Here is a 12,931-nt window from a genome sequence, read left to right as displayed (position 1 = left end):
ATATTTTGGTTGTCACAATGATTCAAGGAAATGATGCATATTTGTTGTTGTTCAGTTGCTCGGTTGTGTTTGATTCTTTGTGACCCCATGGACGGCAGCACACCAGGCCTCCCTGTCCTTCACCATCTCCCAGAGCTTGCTCAAACTCATGTCCTTTGAGTCAGTGATGCCACCCAACCATCTTGTCCTCTGTCGCTCCTTCTCCTCCTGCCTTCAATCTTTCCCAGCATCAGGGTCTTTTCTAATGAGTCAGCTCTTCCCATCAGGTGGCCAAAGTATTGAAGCTTCAGCTTCAGTATCAGTCCTTCCAATGAATGTTTAGGATTGATTTCCTTTAGGATTGACTGGTTTGACCTCCTTGCAGTCCAAGGGACTTTCAAGAGTCTTCTCCAACACCACAGTTCAAAAGCATCAATTCTTTTGACACTCAGCCTTCTTTAGGGTCCAACTCTCACATTCATACATGACTACTGGAAAAATAGTTTTGACTAGATGGACCTTTGTTGGCAAAGTAATGGCCACTGGGGGTGTGCGTGTGTGTGTACACTTAAGTTGCTCAGTTGTGTCCAACTCTTTGTGACCCCATGGGCTATAGCCTGCCAGACTCCTCTGTTCATGGGATTCTCCAGTCAAAACACTGGAGCAGCTAGCCATTCCCTTCTCCAAGGGATCTTCCTGACTCAGGGATTAAACCTGGGTCTCCTGCTTTGCAGGTGGATTCTCTACCGTCTGAGCCATCAGGGAAGCTGATGTATGTTTAGTAAAGTGCATAAGAGAGTGCCTGACACAGAGCAAGTAGACTGCCATCATCATTGTGATGTGATGATGGTGATGGTGCTAATGATGAAGGTGATGGTGGTGGTGGTGGGAAGATGGTGATGTGATGATGATGATGGTGATGTGATGAAGGTGGTGAAGGTAATGGGTAGTGGTGATGATGATGATGGTGATGGTCATGATGGTGGTGATGGTGATGATAGTGGTGATGATGAAGGTGATGGTGATGATGAAGGTGATGATGATGAAGGTCATGATGGTGATGATGGTGATGATAGTGGTGTTGATGAAGGTGATGGTGATGATGAAGGTGATGATGATGGTGGTGGTGGGAGGATGGTGGTGATGGTGATGGTCATGATGGTGGTGATGATGAAGGTGATGGTGATGATGAAGGTGATGATGATGGTGGTGGTGGGAGGATGGTGGTGATGGTGATGGTCATGATGGTGGTGATGATGAAGGTGATGGTGATGATGAAGGTGATGATGATGGTGGTCCTGGGAGGATGGTGGTGATGGTGATGGTCATGATGGTGGTGATGGTGGTGATGGTCATGAGGGTGGTGATGATGAAGGCAATGATGATGGTGATGAAGGTGATGATGATGGTGGTGGTGGGAGGATGTTGATGGTGATAAGGATAATGGTGACGGTGATGATGATGTTTTCGCCACCTCCAAATTCCCTCCCTCACAGAATACTCCTGTTTTCTGCCTTCCATGCCTTGACACAGAACTTCATGTGCCTGCTGATCTCTGGATGGGCGGCAGGTATGGGAGGGAGTGTGTGTGGGAGGAGAGCTCTCAATGGCAGGAATAGCCTCCTGTCCTGAGCGATGTTGGCTACACCTCCTTCCCTCCTGGGCTCCTGTTTCTCCATCTGCGAAACAGTGAGGCTGAACTGGTGATTCCTAAAGGGTCCTTCTGGGTTGAGGGTTTTCTGAAACATTTCTTGTTTTGCAGCACGTGGTTTTGCAAGGACCCTTATTCCTCCTTCAGATATTTGTATTTTCTGCCATCGTTTCCACAAAGCCTGTCTTGGTGGTGCCTTCACCCGGACATCCAGCAAGGGACTGGCATTTGACACGTGCAGAGCCACAAACAAACAGGGTTCCTTGGTGTGTGTATGTGTACCTGGCAGACCCCTGACATTCCAGAATGGACACCAAAGACTCCAAAACCACAAATTCAGCACAGCCAATGCACTGACCTCACTGAGTACAAACAATGAAGGGGGGCAGGGAGGAGGGGCGGGAAGCTGGTTCATCCATAGTTACACCTCCCAGGAAGGGCGGGGATAGGAGCGCCATGCCCCTGAACTGTGCCTGTGAATGCAGGATGTTTAAGACAAGACTTTCTGGCACAGACCTAGAGGGTGGACTGGAGCTCTGCTTCCAGGACGTGTGTCTGGAGACCTCGAGCAAGTCACCACCCAGCTTGAAGCTCGGGTCTCCTGTGCCCTGTGGGGATGATCCATCCTGCCTGCCTCCCTAGAGATTATCATGAGGATCAACTTCTGGAGTTGTGCCAAGCCCCCGTGCACTGTGAGGTCCCATGTGAGTCTGGGGCTGACTGTACAGGCAGGTGGTTGCAGGTGGCTCACTTGGGACACGTGAGCACCTGTGGTCCTGGGGCCCCTCCCAGGGCTGTGCTGGGAATGCAGGAAGTGGTGATGTCAGCACCCAGCTCGCATCAAGACCCCCACAAACTAACTTCCTCCCCCTTCCACTCAGGACACGAGGCTATTCCTACCATTCCTCTCTTCTTCTTCATCATCATCATTATGAACTGTCATTCTGCACAGAACAAAGAACATGCTTTACTTAAAATAACAGAGCAGTGATATCTTCAGATGGACTCCACCAGCTCTTAGCTCACTCCCAAGCAGATGCTTCTAAAGCAGCCTCCAGGTGGGGGGACTCTGAGGCCCCCGCCAGCACTGTTCTCTGTGTGTGTTAGGGGTGAGAGGCTGGGGTGCAGTGTGGCTGTCCCCTAGGGAAGCTTGTCTGTCCCAGCCTGTCTTCCTGTGGCTAGGGCCTCCCATGAGCTGCCCGCTGAAGGGGTGTGTGGGTGAGGGCTGAGCAGCGGGTTTGAGGTCTGAACGCAGAGTGGTTCTCTGTCCCAGGGCCGCCCAGCGCAGGACACGGGGGACACTGCACTGGGTTGGCTCCCTCCAGGCAACGGTGTTTCTTCCTTTTTTTTTTTTTTGCAGAGGACTAAACGTTTGCACACATGCAGACACTGTGACCCATGACCCATTCCTGGCTCTGAGGCGTCTTCCTGTGCCCCCTTACGAGCCACCCCGTCTCCAAAGGACAGGGGACTGGGTGATACAGGAGGGCTTCGGGCGGTGCTGACCCTGCCCCAAGGAGCTGACTGCTCTAGCTCGGGTGACTCGGGCACCTTCTGAACCCCCGGACCTAGTTTCCATCTCAGGGTGGCCATCCAAATCTCCGGAGGAGAGCTGGACATACAGGCTACAGAGGGGGAGGGCAGGACTCCACAGACACTTGGGGGCAGCTGCCCTCTGCCCGGGACACAGTCAAGGGGCCAGAGGTCACCCCTGTCCTTGGGGACGACCTCCCCAGTGACCCCACTCTTCTCTCCTGGAGTAGGTGGAGACTTGGGAGGTGGGGGTCACCTGGGAGTGGGGTCTCGGGCCCCCTCCAAGTCCTTCTCAGACTTGACAGAGCCCAGCTCAGAGTGGCTCATAAGAGATCTCTGTGGGGAGACATCCCTTTAATTCACGAAGAGAAAAGCCAAGTGCAGCAGGTGAGTCGTGTCCCCTACAAGGTGTGCTCAGATACTCACTCACTGCCGTCACCTGGGGACGGCCTTATTTGGGAAACGGGGTCCCTGCAGTTGTCACCAACTTAAGGTGAAACCCCGGCTGGACTGGACGGGGGGCTGATTCCCATGGCTGGGGACCTCATGGAAAGATGGGACTTGAGCACAGACTCAGGGCAAAGGCCGTGTGATCACGGAGGTCCCAGAGGCTGGAGGAGGCAGGGGGACCCTTCCCCCAAGGAGTGCGGCCCTGCACAAACCTGGATCCGGGCTTCTGTTCCCAGAACGGTGAGAGGACACATGTTGCTGCTCTAACCCATCCAGTCTGGGGTAATATGTCCTGGCTGCCCTGGAAAGCTAAGGCACCTGGGCACTGAGAAGCTGGTGGCCGCCCAGACAGGTGACTCGAGCAGGAACACGCCAGTTCTGGGAAGTATGCAGGCATCAGAGTGACGTCACGCCGGGTCATTTAAAACACACAGGCTCTGCGAGGCTGCCAGGGCCTGAGACAAGGATAACTCATCGGACTGTTACCTGGAGCCGTCTTTCCTTCTGAGAGTTCAACCCGAGAGCAATCAGACCAGGCGAGCGGCGTCCCCCACCCACCTCGTGAGGTCGAAGGCGGCCGCCATCTCCCTAAACACTCGCAATAGAGCCTGTACCAGAAAGCACCGGAATCCCACGTCCGCTGCCGGGGAAACTGCTCCTCTTGTGTCAGTGAAGCTGCTTACAGGAGACACCGGTGCTGACTTCATGCAAAAGCAACGAGACTGGTGTGCTCAGGGACAGGGGCCTGCAGAGTCAGCAGTGGGCTCCCGGGGCTGGAGAATCAAGGGTAATTTTGAAATTGCCCTGTTGGAGTTTTGCTATAGTTTCCAAACTTTGTATACAGAACAGGTATTATTTTTGAAACAGGAAAACAATACAATTAAAAGCAGTGGCTTCAGCCCAAGAGCTCAAAGCCACTGCTGCGTGGCTGGCTGCTTTTCAGGTTGGGGTGGGTCCCGGGATGGGCCCTGCCGGGCAGACGGCTGTGGTTCTGATGGCACGACTGTGCTGATGACCTCAAGGCTGGGGCTGAGGGTCAGGCGGCAGCTTCTGTGACTGTACGACCCTTGTCTCCCCAGTGTCCGAGAGCCTGCATGTCCTATGAGAGATGGGGTGGCAGGAACGTCCCCTCACAGAACTGTCACAGAATGCCCATGTGCTCACAGGACATCCCACTACCAGAGCAGGGGCGGGGCTCAGAGAGGGCAAGTGACTCACCCCAGGTCACACAGTGGTGGGCCATGGCACGACATTAAACCCTACCATGTCCAACCTCAGTTCCCGTGTTCTTGCCACATGGAGAAGTGGAAGAGGAGGCCTCACAGGTCTAGGTTTGACTGGGTGGTCCCTGGGACCCCCTGCATGGATCTCAGGCAGATTGGGAGCACTACAAGGACTGGCTTCATCCTGCCCACACGTGGAGGGTGCAGAGGGGCCCAAGGGGGAAGCAAGCAGGCCTGGTCCCAAGGGGTGGATTTGCATGTCACTTGCATGCCAGGCTGGATATGTTCCCTTGATGGTGGGTGCAGGGCAGGGCCTGGAGGTGGACTCCTGTGTGAAGCGGCTAGGGAGGGACTCCTGACGTCAGCTGAAGTGTGCCCATGGCCTGGGTGGGACTTAGTGTCACTGGGTCAGTGTTTGATCCAGCTGGACTGGGTCCTCTCTAGGAAATGCCACTGAGGCCAGGGGGCAGGTAACTTGTTGATGGTGCCCCGCAGGAAGAGGCCCTTGCTCCAGGAGAGACCACTGGGCTGGACCTACAGCCTGCCCCCAGGGAGGGTTATCCTCAGGTCAGGGAGGGGAATCCCTGGCCACAGAGCTCCCTGTAGCCGGCTGCTCCCCACCATCCCCGGAGGAGGAGAACAGTGGAGACAGGCTCTCAGGCTGGACAAGGGACACAGCCACTGCAGGGGCCACTGCACACTCCCCGGCTGCTCCCTGCCGACGGCCGAGCTCTGTCCCCAGAGGAGCAGAGCCTGATGGCATCAGAAAGCCTCCTGGGGTTGACAGAGCCCTGGGCCTCTGAGCCGGGCAGGGAGCTCGGCTTCCCGTCTGCTGCTGGAGCGGGGGCTGTGACCAGCCCCGGGAGAACCCTCCGCAGATGCACAAGCCTGCAGGGCCCTCGTCCCCCCTCTGCCCCTCGCCTTGGTCCGTTGAGGCTGTGACTGGCTCCGGAGCCTGATCCAGAGGCTCGGCCATCTGTCCAGAAGGTCCAGGCCCTTGATGCCAAACCCCTTCCTGGGGCAGAGGCAGGGGAGCGGGACAGGCCTGCTTGTGTCTGATATAAGCGCCGGATTGTTCTCTCTGCCCTCGTTGGCTATTATGTGGAGGCTGGTCCTAAAATAATATTGCATTTCCTCTCCCTGCGTTGGGAGGGAGGACACGCGTCCGGGATGGAGCTCGATGGTCGCTTTCATGTGCGGGCACCGGGGACTTCCGCACCGCCTCCCCCGAGTCCTCAGCATGGGGGCTGCTCCTGTTTTTTTCATAAATATGTCCCTTGGAAAGTTGGTTTCTTAACGGATCGTTCAGCATTTCAGACGGGGCCCTGGACCCCAGGGACTGGAGCCAGTGACTGTCTGGCGATAGTGGGTCTGGCTCCCAGGGGCGCCCTGGGGAGACGGTGGTGCCTGGCAGGGGCTGGGTGGTCAGCACACACTTGGGAGGACTTGGCACAAAGAGTGCTCATGTAACAGCCTCCTCTTTGCAGTTACGGTCACTCTGCTCTGCTTCCCAAGCGCTTGCTTTAGTTTATCTCATGCCTGTGACACACCCTGCCTCCTGAAGGCCTCAGAGACCTTGTGTTCATGTTGTGGCGAGTGTTCCCATGCCCTGGACACGAGGGGAGAGGCGGGGGCCCTCTTCATGGGCTTCCTGATGGAGGAGAAGCGTGGGCTCCAGCTCTCCCATACCGTTTCGTCTCTCAGCCCCACCACGTGTCCTGGGCCCCTGGGCTTTAGCTCTCCCATTGGGCCAGAGGCAGGAGCAGGACCTAGGATGGAGACCCAGCTGTTTGCCCCTGTTTGTAGAATCCCAGTGAGGGGCAGCTGTCCTGCAGGACGAAGGGGGCTTCGTGTCCAGTGTCCCGTCCACAAGATGTCCCAGGGGAACACAGATGCCTGGTTGACCTCTGAAAAGCAGAATTAACACCTCCCCAGCCTCAGTCAGCAGCTGTGTTCCTGAGAAAGGCGGTGTGTGTTAAGGTCATGAATACTGTGATGGAGGGAAAACAGGAGCTGCCGAGGAGGCAGCTCTGGGGCCCTCTGGGGCGCTCCAGAGGCGGAGGTCATGTGACACTTCCCATGCAGGGTGGCCTGTGCACAGCCAGATGTGGAAGCGTCTGTCCCCAGGGCCAGCGGTGCCCTCCAGGGGTTGAGACAACCACAGTGCTCCCAGGGGATGCTTCCAAGAACCCCTGACTTCAGCTTTCTGAGCAGGCCCCCCCTGCCAGGCCCTGGCTGGCGCCCGAGACCCCCATTGCAAAGCTCCCCTCAACTGGTACTCTGGAAGGAAACAAGAAGCCGGAACTGTGGTCGTGTCTCTGGGGACCCCAGAGGCCTTGGGGAGGGTGACTGGAAAAGGTCCTCCTGCCCCTGAGGCCCCCCCTGCCCCAGAACATGAAAGTCTACTTCCTGAAATTCCCAGGTGAAATGCGGACACATGAGGGTCAGTTTTGGTGATGTGAGGTCACTGGTTAAGAGACATTTTCATTTTGGAAGAATGACAGCAGCTCCTGCAGTTTGGGGACCCCCAAGAGGTGCCTCCACCCCCTGAACCTCCCTTGAGAGTTGAACATTGTCACCAGGGCCATTCTGCATGTCCTTCTGAATTGTCACAGTGCCTCTGGGGTCTAAGGACTGAGACAGGGACTCCTGTGTGGTCTACAGGGGCCGGGAGCCCTCAGCAAAGGAGTGTTTGCTTTCACTCTGAGCACAAAACTCCAGCGATGGCTCCAGTTCAAGTGTGGAAAGACCAGGCAAGTCTGGGGCAGTTTCAGCTACACAATCAATAATGATGGTAAAGACCCTGATTCTGGGAAAGACTGAAAGCAGGAGGAGAAGGGGACACAGAGGATGAGATGGTTGGATGGCACCACCGACTCAATGGAAATGAGTTTGAGCAAACTCTGGGAGATAGTGAAGGACAGGGGAGCCTGGCGTGCTGCAGTCCATGAGGTTGCAAAGAGTTGGACACGATTTAGTGACTGAACAACAACGACAAATGGATTATAACCGAGAGAGTAAAACGATGTCCGTGAGCATTGCTCCAGTCCCTGCGTGGGGGAGGGCAGACTCTCACTGCATGGCCTGGGGTTCAGCGCAGGGGTATCCTCTGCCTTGAGCTTGCCAGAAAGAGCTGTTCCAGCAAGAACCTTCCACGGATGCTGAAATTAGCTCACCTGAGCTCCAGGAGAGAGAACACTCACACAGTCGCACAAGACGCTTCCTAATTACAAAGAGAAAAGGAGGCGCTTACAGCCCAGCAACGCAGCACGAGCCAAGTGATGGGAGTTGACCCAGAGGCATGGGTGGCCCCAGGTTCACACACCAGAGGGACATGCCATCACTTCTGTGGATTCCCACCAAAATGTACCACCAGTGTCTCGTTGTGAAAAATATCAAAAAACACAATTATAGGATATTCTGAGAAGAGCTGGCCAGTGCTCCCTCTCAGAACCGTCAAGGTCATAGGAGACTGAGGTCCCTGATAAGAAGAGACTAAGGTGCTACAACCAGCTGTGTGGGACCTGGCTGGGCCCCAACCAGAGGAAGGACCTGAGGGATCAGCCAGTGAGTTCTGCTGAGGCTGGAGGGGCTCATGAACCGTCCCCACTATGCTCTGCACTGGGCACAAACTGGGGGAGGAGAGGGAGGTGTATCCAAATGGTGTGCTCTGTTTTTGCAATTAAAATGGTTTCATAAATGATTTCAAAATAAATAAGTGAATGAGAAAGGGTCAAACACCTTACAACCTCTGGTTGGAGTCTCCCAGAAGGCTCCTCCCTGCTCTCCTAAGGCAGAGCGGGGGTGACTCCACCATCCTGGGAAGGGGGGACTAGGCCTCAAGGGAGTGTAGACACAGGGGGACTGGGGCCTCAAGGCAGTGCAGACTCAGGGGACTGGGGCCTCAAGGGAGTGTAGACTCGGGGGACTGGGGCCTCAAAGCAGTGCAGACACAGAGGGACTGGGGCCTCAAGGAAGTGTAGACAAAGGGGGCCTGGGGCCTCAAGGGAATGCAGACATGGGGGGACTGGGGCTTCAAAGGGGTGTAGACATGGGGGGACTGGAACCTCAAGTGAGTGTAGACACGGGGGGACTGGGCCTCAGGGGAGTGTAGACATGGTGGACTGGGGCCTCAAGGCAGTGCAAACACAGGGGGACTGGGGCCTCAAGGGAGTGTAGACAAGGGGAGACTCAGGCCTCGGGGAGTGTAGGCACGGGGGCCTGGGGCCTTAAGGGAGTGTAGACTCAGGGGGATGGGGTCCAGGAGGTGGAAACCCGACCTCAACATCTCTCTGTGAGTCCATTGCTGGAGCAGCTCCGATAAACCTGTAGATTGGATTTGAGTCCCCACCCCAACCTGTCCCTCCTTGGGTCCCTGGGGAAAGCCCCTGTGGAGAACAGAATAATGACCCCCAAAGTTGTCCGTGTCCTAACCCCAGATCCTGTGAATGCTACCCTGCATGGCAGAGTCCTGGTGCAGAGGTGGACAAGTTAGTGTTCCCGAGATGGGAGACGACCCTGGATTATCCTAGTGGGGCCCTGTTCCCAGGACCGTCCTGGTGAGAGGGAGGCAGAGTGCTCAGTGTCCCTGAGAGGTCTGAAGATGTCACAGGCTGGTTTTGAAGATGGAACAAGGGGACACGAGCCAAGAAATTCAGGTGTACCAGAAGCTGGAACAGGCAAGGGAACAGATTCACTCCTGGGAGGCGCGTGGTTCTGCTGACCCCTTGACTTTAGCTCAGTGAGACTTCTGACCTCCAGGACAGTGAGATGACCGACGGGTGTGGCTTGAAGCCTCTAAGTGTGCAGCTGTTTGTTACGGTGACCACAGGGAATGCACGCACGGGGTGAGTGATAATAAGGGATTAGGTCGTCCTGAGAATAAACCACGGCAGCACCTGAATCCCCGCAAGAGTTCTTGGAGAGTCACAATCACACCCCACCCCACCCCCATAAACACAGCAGCTCCGGTGCAGCAGCGGGAAGTCAGTGTCTGCGGTGACAAGATGGAGGCAGGATATGGAGGAAATGGACTTGGGCCTGGGAACCTGATTGCTCTCTTTCAGGCTGATGGCTTGTGAGGTGGTGCCCCTCTGTTGGGATGAGTTAAGAGGGGCCATTGGTCCCATCAGGGCTTCCCTAGTGGATCAGCTGGTAAAGAATCCACCTGCAATGCAGGAGACCTCGGTTTGATTCCTGGGTTGGGAAGATCCCATGGAGAAGGAAAAGACAACCCACTCCAGTATTCTTGGGCTTCCCTTGTGGCTCAGATGGTAAAGAATCTGCCTGCAATGCGGGAGACCTGGGTACAAGCTCTGGGTTGGGAAGATCCCCTGGAGAGGGGAATGGCTACCCGCTCCAGTATTCTGGCCTGGAGAATTCCATGGACTATACAGTCCATGGAGTCACAAGGAGTCGGACACTACTAAGCGACTTTCACTTTCACTTTCAGTCCCATCACCTGCCCTCATCATAGCTCGTATTTGCAAAGATGGTGGAGGACATTTATGACCAAGCTTGGCCCCAAGGCCACTCCAGTCCCAAGGAGTTGACGCCTTATGGCGAGGACATTCTAGTGGCAAGTGACAGAAAACCTGGCCCAAATGGACCAAAGCTGAAAAGGGCGTGTTTGGCTCACGTGCTGGGAAAGGCCAGTGGTGGCCTGGCCCCTGCTGGCTGCTTTCTCCCACAGTGCAGCCTCAGGGCCTCTTGGTCCAGTGGCAAGTGGTCCCTTCTGACAGCCCAGGGCACACGTCACAGCCTCTGGATGGTCACAGGGGATGCGGGACAGATACTCTGATCCCTGCAGCTGTGGGTGGAGATGACTCCGGCCAGATCCCCGGCAGGCAGGGAGAACGACATAAGCCAAAGGAGAAGGGAGACAATGCTGAGGGTCAAAACCTCGACAAGCACCAAGTACCTCAGTGTAGCCTCTGTTCTGCAGATGACAGAGTTTGGATCTGCCTGACATCAGGCAGTGAACACTCAGCAGGGCTGGGATCTGGCTGAGAGATCCCAATAGTGCTATTTCAGCATCTCCACGAACAACCAGAAAATGAAATTTAGAAAACAATGCTGTTTGAAACATCCCCAAACAGAAACCATCTAGGAATAGACTCATGAAAGATGCGTAAACCCTTCATGCAGAAAACTGCATCACATCACTGAGAGAAGTTCAGTAAGAGCCAAATAATGTAGGGGTTTGTACCAGATGCCTGAGTCGGGAGACTCAGTGGTTTAACAATGTCAATCATCCCAAACTGACCTATGGACTCAATACAGTTCCAATCAAAATTCCAGTGGCTTTTTTGAAATCAACAAGTCAGTCCTAAAATTTATGTGGAAATGTAAAGGGACAAATATAATAGAATCCAGAGTTTCTGAAACATGTCACTCACAACTGGAGAGCAATCCAAAATTGTCAGACATATAAAGAAACAAGAAAAAGTGACTCTTTATCAAGACAACCAACAGAGGCCAACTCTGGTGTGACCCAAATGTTAGATTCAGTAGACAAGGATTTTAAAGTGTCTATTTCATTACACTCAAGGATATAAAGGAAATTGTGTTTGTAATAAGTGAAAACATAGGAAACCTCAAGAGAAGAACAGAAACTATAAAAAGGAAGCAAATGGAAGTTCTAGAGCTAAAAAATATAATGCGTGAAATAAAAATATCACTAGATGGGCTATACAGCAGAATGCAGATGACAGAGAAAAATATCAGTGAACTTGAACACAGATCAATGGAAATTATCTAATCTGAAAGCATAAAGACTGAAATTAAAATTCACAGACACTCAGGGACCTTCAGAATAATATCAAAATTTCCAACATACATGTAATTGGAATTGCAGAGGGAGGAGGATAGAAATGGGGCAAAAAGTTATTTGGACAACAGCTGAAAATTTCCCCAATTTGGTGGAAGACATAGCTTCATAGATTTAAGAAACTCACTAGATCCCAAGCAAAAGAAGTACAATGAAAATTACATTTAGGTATGTCACAATCAAACATTAGGTATGCCACAAACAAAAATCATGGGTAAAAAAAGTCTTGACAGCAACCAAAGATAAGAAAGATTTAAGGGACTAGATCTGCTAGACAGAGTGCCTAATGAACTATGGACGGAGGTTTGTGACATTGTACAGGAGACAGGGATCAAGATCATCCCCAAGAAAAAGAAATGCAAAAAAGCAAATTGGTTGTCTGAGGAGGCCTTACAAATAGCTGTGAAAAGAAGAGAAGTGAAAGGCAAAGGAGAAAAGGAAAGATATACCCATTTGAATGCAGAGTCCCAAGGAATAGCAAGGAGAGATAAGAAAGCCTTCCTCAGAGATCAGTGCAAAGAAACAGAGGAAAACAGTATAATGGGAAAGACTAGAGATCTCTTCAAGAAAATTAGAGATACCAAGGGAACATTTCATGCAAAGATGTGCTCAATAAGGGACAGAAATGGTATGGACCTAACAGAAGCAGAAGATATTAAGAAGAGGTGGCAAGAATACACAGAAGAACTGTACAAATAAAATCTTCACGACCCAGATAATCACGAGGGTGTGATCACTCACCTAGAGCCAGACATCCTGGAATGTGAAGTCAAGTGGGCCTTAGGAAGCATCACTATGAACAAAGCTAGTGGAGGTGATGGAATTCCAGTTGAGCTCTTTCAAATCCTAAAAGATGATGCTGTGAAAGTGCTACACTCAATATGCCAGCAAATTTGGAAAACTCAGCAGTGGCCACAGGACTGGAAAAGGTCAGTTTTCATTCCAATCCCGAAGAGAGGCAATGCCAAAGAATGCTCAAACTACTGCACAATTGCACTCATCTCACATGCTAGTAAAGTAATGCTCAAAATTCTCCAAGCCAGGCCTCAACAACTGTGAACTTCCAGATGTTCAAGCTGGTTTTAGAAAAGGCAGAGGAGCCAGAGATAAAATTGCCAACATCCATTGGATCAAAGAAAAAGCAAGAGAGTTCCAGAAAAACATCTATTTCTGCTTTATTGACTATGCCAAAGCCTTTGACTGTGTGGATCACAATAAACTGTGGAAAATTCTGAAAGAGATGGGAATACCAGGCCACCTGACCTG

This window comes from Cervus elaphus, chromosome 4 (genome assembly GCF_910594005.1).
Source record: "Cervus elaphus chromosome 4, mCerEla1.1, whole genome shotgun sequence".
NCBI lineage: Eukaryota > Metazoa > Chordata > Mammalia > Artiodactyla > Cervidae > Cervus > Cervus elaphus.
This window is presented reverse-complemented; position numbering follows the sequence as displayed.